At 43.4% G+C, this 6,910-nt stretch overlaps 1 non-coding gene across 1 annotated transcript; it reads left to right on the top strand.

Moving 5' to 3' along the window:
- Positions 1–2,956: 2,956 nt before the first annotated feature.
- trnap-agg (transfer RNA proline (anticodon AGG)) lies at positions 2,957–3,028 on the top strand. The gene has a single exon. It is a non-coding gene; the product is annotated as a tRNA-Pro (tRNA).
- The last annotated feature ends 3,882 nt before the right edge of the window (positions 3,029–6,910 follow it).

Here is a 6,910-nt window from a genome sequence, read left to right on the forward strand (position 1 = left end):
ACAAGCCAGGGCAGTACAACATGGAAATCAAGCTGATGCCCATGTAGAAAGCTCTCCCTCTTCACGCATCTGAAGAATCCAAAGGAGCGAAAGAGGCTGATACAGTTTGGCACCAGCAGCGTGCATTGCAGGAGTTGCCAGTCAGCGTTGAACTCAACGTAGGACTGCCTTAGGGACTCCAGCTCCATATTTTCCCTCAGGATTTACTCCCGAAGCCTTCCCCATTAGTGAGTATAGCGGAAAGACAGCAAAGGCTTAAGAACAGAATTTTCCTTCTCCTAGATAAGCTGAAGCAACTGGTTTTAAAGCATCAGTAACCTGCCTTTGCCCCTGCTCCTGTCAGTAGAAACAGTTCCACTGGACAAAGTAGATAAGCCACACGTGAGGGCCAGGAACTGCACTTGGTTGTCAGAGTCTAATGTACTGTACATGTGACATGTACAACTAATTTCAATTTTTAAACTTTTCTCACTGGAGTGTGGGAGAACAATGGGTGATCATATGGAGATGTATAAAATCATGAGGGGAATGGTTAATGTGCACAGTCTTTTTGCTAGGCATGGGGAATCATTGAGAGGGCAGACTGTCTGTTTGAGGTGTAAAGAGGGAGGGGGAGTGAATTAATAGGAACTAGAGAGACAACCAATTTCCTCAAGGGGTGGTCAGTATATGGAATCAGCTGCCGGCAGAAGTGGTTGATACAGCTACACTAACAATATGTAAAAGGTATTTGGACAGGTACGTGAATAGGAAAGGTTTAGCTGGAAGTGGGCCAAATGGCGTCAAGATAGGACTCTTAGTTGCTATGGACCAGTTGGGCAAAACGTCTTGTTTCTGTGCTGTGTGGACCTATAATTATATAACTGTCAGACAAAACATGCCCCTTCAAGTTTCAAGGTTCAAGATTGTTGAATGTCATTTGCAGTACACAAGTGTAAAGGAAAATGTCACAAACAGTAGTGGTTGCGGCCCAGTGAATCACAGGTAAAGCACCCCCACCATTGAGCATGTCTACATGGACCATTGTATCCAGGAAAGCAGTATCCATCAGCAGGTACCCCCACCACCCAGGTCACGCTCTCTTCTAGCTGCTACCATTAGGAAGAAGGTACAGGAGCCTCAGGACTCACACCACTTGATTTTGAAACAGTTATTACCCCTCAAACATCAGGCTCTTGAACCAAAGGGGATAACTTCACTCGCTCTATCACTGAAATGTTCCCACAACCTATGAACTCACTTTCAAGGGCTCTCATGTTCTCAATATTTATTGCTTATTTATTTATTATTATTATTTCTTTTTTTCTCTTTGTATTTGCAGAGTTTGTTGCCCTTAGGACTCTAGTTGAACACCTAAGTTGGTGTGGTCTTTCATTGATTCTATTATAGTTATTATTCTATGCCTAAAAGAAAATGAATCTCAGGGTTGAATATGGTGACGTCACTGCAACTTGATAATAAAATTACTTTGAACTTTGAACTGAAAGGAAAACAAAATAATTGTTATTCTGGATCCAATACAATGCAAAACACAGTAAGATTATAAAATAATAAAATAATAAAAAACACACAATAAATACACATAAATACATAAGCTTGGTTGTGCATAAAGTGATGCTAGGCATAGGGGTGTCTGTTTATAAGGCCACTCTGACAGGAAGTGGTAAAGTAGTGGTCATGCTGGGAAATGTGGAGGGGTGGTTTGATGGTGCCCTAAGCAATCATTACATTCCTGTCTACCTTCCTGGTTTCCAATTCCATCAAACATCCCAGGTTCGTCCAAATAATTCCAATTTGTCAGGATTGATATTATTCATCAAGCAAAGCCACGACCTCCCTAAGGGCAAATGCCCATTATCTGCACTGTGTACACTACAAGTCCATGTTCCATTATAAAACGAACATTGCACAGTGTGTAAGTTAGTCTTTCAGAGAGCTCAGAACAAATCCCAATGAAATGTAATAGGTAATGTATGACCTTTGTGGTGGGTTTTGTCAGAGATTTCTTTTCTCTCGTTGCTGTAAATGTCAAATGCATTGATCCACAACGTAGAAACAAGATCAAACGATGATAGTTTCCATCTGTGGACCTGTTGAACTGTGCTGGTGCCTTCACATGTCATTACTTCAGCAGAGAGCTGGAGGGTTCTCCCTGATTGTATGTTGCCCTCTAAACTAACATCAGTAATATTCCCCTCCCCCTTCCATCTTCTCCTATTATCCACTCTGACCTCTTATCTCTTTTCACCTGACTGTCACCTCCCCCCCCCCCCCCCCCCCGGTGCCCTTCCTTCTTCCCTTTTTCCCATGGTCCGGTCTCCTCTCATCAGATTCCTTGTCCTTCAGCCCTTTTACGTTTCCACCTATCACCTCCTAGCTTTTTACTTCTTTCCTCCTCCCCTGCCCACCTGGCCTCACCCACCACCTTCTAGCTTGTCCTCCTTGCTTCCCCTCACCAGCTTATTCTGGCATTCTCCGCCTTTTCCCCAGACCTGTGGAAGGATCTCAGCCCGAAACATCGACTGTTTATTCACTTCAGGTCAACTGCTGAGATCCCCCAGCATTTTGTGTGTGTTGCTCAATATAAAGTATGGTGCCATTGGGTTCACTGTCCACAAATCCCTAAACTCAGAAGAAGATTTTAATCCTTATCCGATAAAGGTACTACGGGTACCCTCACTATGGGAGGTTATACTGTATCCACCTACTTCTCAAGGACTAGTTTATTGTCTAGTCTCCGTGGTGAGGTCCAGTGCTTGAGTGATAAGGCACTCCCTCCCTACCATGGAGGAGGTACTTCCCACTAACAAAGTAGATAAACACTGTTACTTCATTTTAATTATGTAACATGTTTACATTTAGACAGATGGTTTTCAGCACACATGTAACACTCACAGAGGATTTCCACATTTCAAAAGATTTACAAGCTTCAAGGGATTTTTTTTTAAACAGAGCTGGCTCGTTGGTCTAGGGGTATGATTCTCGCTTAGGGTGCGAGAGGTCCCGGGTTCAAATCCCGGACGAGCCCATGTTTTAAGCATGATGCTATTATAGTGCATTTCATCAGTAAGATAGTTTGTTCATCCATTCTTCCCATGTGCGGTTAATAGGTTAGCTGGTTATTGTAAATTGTTCCGCGCAGTATCGCTAAATAAATACAATACTCTGTTTCTGTTGTGGACAGGGAATGGGGAATCATGGTTGGGGAAAGGGGAAGGGATGGAGGAGGGAGTAGCACCAAAGAAAGACGTTCTTCAATGATCAATAAACCAATTGTTTGAAATCAAATGACCTTGCCTGGTGGCTCAGGGCTGGGTGAGTCTGCACCCGCACCACCTCCACCCTGGCTCTCCTTGTCTGTCCCGTCCCATGTCCCACAGCCCTCCTGCTTGTCATTCCCAACAGCCTTTGCTCCCTCCAGATTTACAAATTCATTCTCCACTCCATATTGACAAATATGGTACTGTACAAAAGTCTTAGACACCCTAGCTATATGTGCCCAAGTCTTTTTGCACAGTCCTGTCAACAAATAGGTACAATTCTTATGAACTAAAAGAACTTACCAAGGAGTTGCAGACAAACATGTTACCCATTGCAAAAAAGAAGGCTGAGAAATAAACCATTGTTCTTCTTTCTGTCACCTCATCTTTTTGACATTCTCCATGTCATTACTAATAATCTCCAATCGCCTTCCAACGTTCATGCTGTTTTGCTATTCGTTTGCATTATTTGCCTGTGATGTTCCACATCATATGATAAGGTTCAACACAGTAGGCTTATTCAGAAAGTCAGAAAGCATGGGATCCAGGGAAGTCTGGCCAGGTGGATTCAGAATTGGCTTGCCTGCAGAAAGCAGAGGGTCGTGGTGGAGGGAGTACATTTGGATTGGAGGGTTGTGACTAGTGGTGTCCCATAAGGATCCATTCTGGGACCTCTACTTTTCGTGTTTTTTACTAATGACCTGGATGTGAGGGTAGATGGATGGGTTGGCAAGTTTGCAGACGACACAAAGGTTGGTGGTGTTGTAGATAGTGTAGAGGATTGTCAAAGATTGCAGAGAGACATTGATAGGATGCAGAAGTGGGCTGAGAAGTGGAAGATGGAGTTCAACCCGGAGAAGTGTGAGGTGGTACACTTTGGAAGGACAAACTCCAAAGCAGAGTACAAAGTAAATGGCAGGATACTTGGTAGTGTGGAGGAGCAGAGGGATCTGGGGGTACATGTCCACAGATCACTGAAAGTTGCCTCACAGGTAGATAGGGTAGTTAAGAAAGCTTATGGAGTGTGAGCTTTCATAAGTCGAGGGATAGGGTTTAAGAGTCGCGGGGTAATGATGCAGCTCTATAAAACTCTGGTTAGGCCACACTTGGAGTACTGTGTCCAGTTCTGGTCGTCTCACTATAGGAAGGATGTGGAAGCATTGGAAAGGGTACAGAGGAGATTTACCAGGATTCTGCCTGGTTTAGAGAGTATGCATTATGATAAGAGATTAAGGGAGCTAGGGCTTTACTCTTTGGAGAGAAGGAGGATGAGAGGAGACATGATAGAGGTATACAAGATATTAAGAGGAATAGATAGAGTGGACAGCCAGCGCCTCTTCCCCAGGGCACCACTGCTCAATACAAGAGGACATGGCTTTAAGGTAAGGGGAGGGAAGTTCAAGGGGGATATTAGAGGAAGGATTTTAATCAGAGAGTGGTTGGTGCATGGAATGCACTGCCTGAGTCAGTGGTGGAGGCAGATACACTTATGAAATTTAAGAGACTACTAGACAGGTATATGGAGGAATTTAAGGTGGGGGGGAGATATATGGGAGGCAGTGTTTAAGCGCAGGCACAACATTGTGGGCTGAAGGGCCTGTACTATGCTATGTTCTATGTTTCTCAGATATCTTTGCTGGGACAACGTAATTCATACAGAAGGTCTACAAGTTTCTGGGGCTGGAGATCCCACACATCCAAACTTAAAGTCGAGAAGGCTAGGATAAAAATATATCCCAACCATTGATAACTGAGCTATGCTTATGACCATGCTTAATGTGCTAAGTGACATTAACCCCATTGACTGATGCAGACAGGAAGACTCATGGACACTTCACTTTGCAAACTATATATTTTGAGCAGCCATCACCTGCTGTGGGTCAGCAACCTGTGCAGTGTAAAGAATATTATTTGCATAGCTGTGCTTTTAACTTCAAACTGATTGCTGCTTGCCATTTATTTTAAAAACTGAAGGCTGATTCTTGTTTACAAAAAAGAAGCTGAACAAAGAATATTAGTAAGAATTTTAACTTTTTCAGAAGCAATTCTCACCCTTTGGAAAGCTTATAAGACCATAAAAACAAGAGGTATAGGAGTAGAATTAGGCCATTTGGCCCATCGAGTCTTCTCCACCATTTCATCATGGCTGAGCCATTTCCCTCTCAGCCCCAATCTCCTGTAACCATTCATGCCATGACTAATCAAGAATATATCATTGTCTGACTTAAATATACCCAATGACTTGACCCCCACAGCCACCTGTGGCTACAAATTTGACGATTCACCACTCTCTAGCTAAGGAAATTCCTCCTCATCTTCGTTTAAAAATGGATGTCACCTTATTCTGAGGCTGTGTCCTCTTGTCCTAGACTCCCCACCAAAGGGAACATCCTCTCTACGTCCATTCTAACGAGGCTTTTCAGTATCTGATAGGTTTTAAGGAGATCATGCTGCTGTGCTAGGATGCTAAGTTTAGCAAAGGCCTTTCAGGCCCTGGAAAGTGAATAGCCATCACATAAGGATGAACTGATTCCTATCACATTACTCTCTAGCAGACTCTGCTGTGCACCAATTCACTGTTGCATATCAGAAATTTCTTGCTTTGTGACAACAGTACAGTGGAAAGACATAAAGCCCTCTGTTGGTCAGGATTGACCAAAAATATTGCTTCCTAGCTGTCAATGTGGTACGCAAACCGGTACACAATTTAGGGTATTACAATGTGGAGAGCAAGCTGTTGCCCATGTAGCAGGCAAACGCCTCTCCATGCTGCTTATGAATCCAAAGAAACAGGAAAGGCGGATAATAGTGCTGAGATGAGGTCACTGCTTTACAAACAGAGGCAAGGTGTAGTGAGGAGAAGCCACTCATAAAACAAAATTGCAGTCAGCAGGATGAGTTGCAATGTAAAATGCAAACTAAATCAAAAAGGGTTAATACAGGGCTGAAGGTGTTACATTTAAATGCGCTCACTATACAGAATGAAGTAGATGAACTTGCAGCGCAGTTGCAGATTGGCAAGTATGATATTGTAGGCATCACTGAATCATGCCTGAAAGAAGATTATAGCTGGGAGTTTAATGTTCAAGGATACACATTGTATGGAAAGGACAGGCAGGAAGGCAGAGAGAATAGGGTTGCCCTGTTGGTAAAACATGAAATCAAATCATTAGAAAGAGGTGTTATAAGGTCAGAAGGTGTTGAATTATTGTGGATAGAGCTAAGGAACTACGAAGTTAAAATGACCGTGATGGGAGTTGTACACAGACCCCCAAACAGTAGTGAGGATGTGGTCTACAGATTACAATGGGAAATAGAAATGCATGCCAAAAGAGCAACATTACGATAGTCATAGGGGACTTCAGGAAAATCGGGTTGGTGCTGGATTACAGGAGGGAGAATTTCTAATGTGCTTAGAGAGCCTAACGCTGGCTGGTGGCATAGTGGCATCAGCACTGGACTTCAGAGCGAAGGCTCCCGAGTTCGAATCCAGCCGGCTCCCTTGCACGCTTTCCATCCGTGCTGGGTTGAGCATTGAGCTAGCAACTCGACAATAGCTAACAATTAAAAATAAGAAAGCCTGCTAAAAAAAATGCCGTCGCAATGGCATCGCGATAACTTCTTCTTTGAGACATGATTTCTTCTTCTTC

Source organism: Hemitrygon akajei, chromosome 4 (genome assembly GCF_048418815.1).
Source record: "Hemitrygon akajei chromosome 4, sHemAka1.3, whole genome shotgun sequence".
NCBI lineage: Eukaryota > Metazoa > Chordata > Chondrichthyes > Myliobatiformes > Dasyatidae > Hemitrygon > Hemitrygon akajei.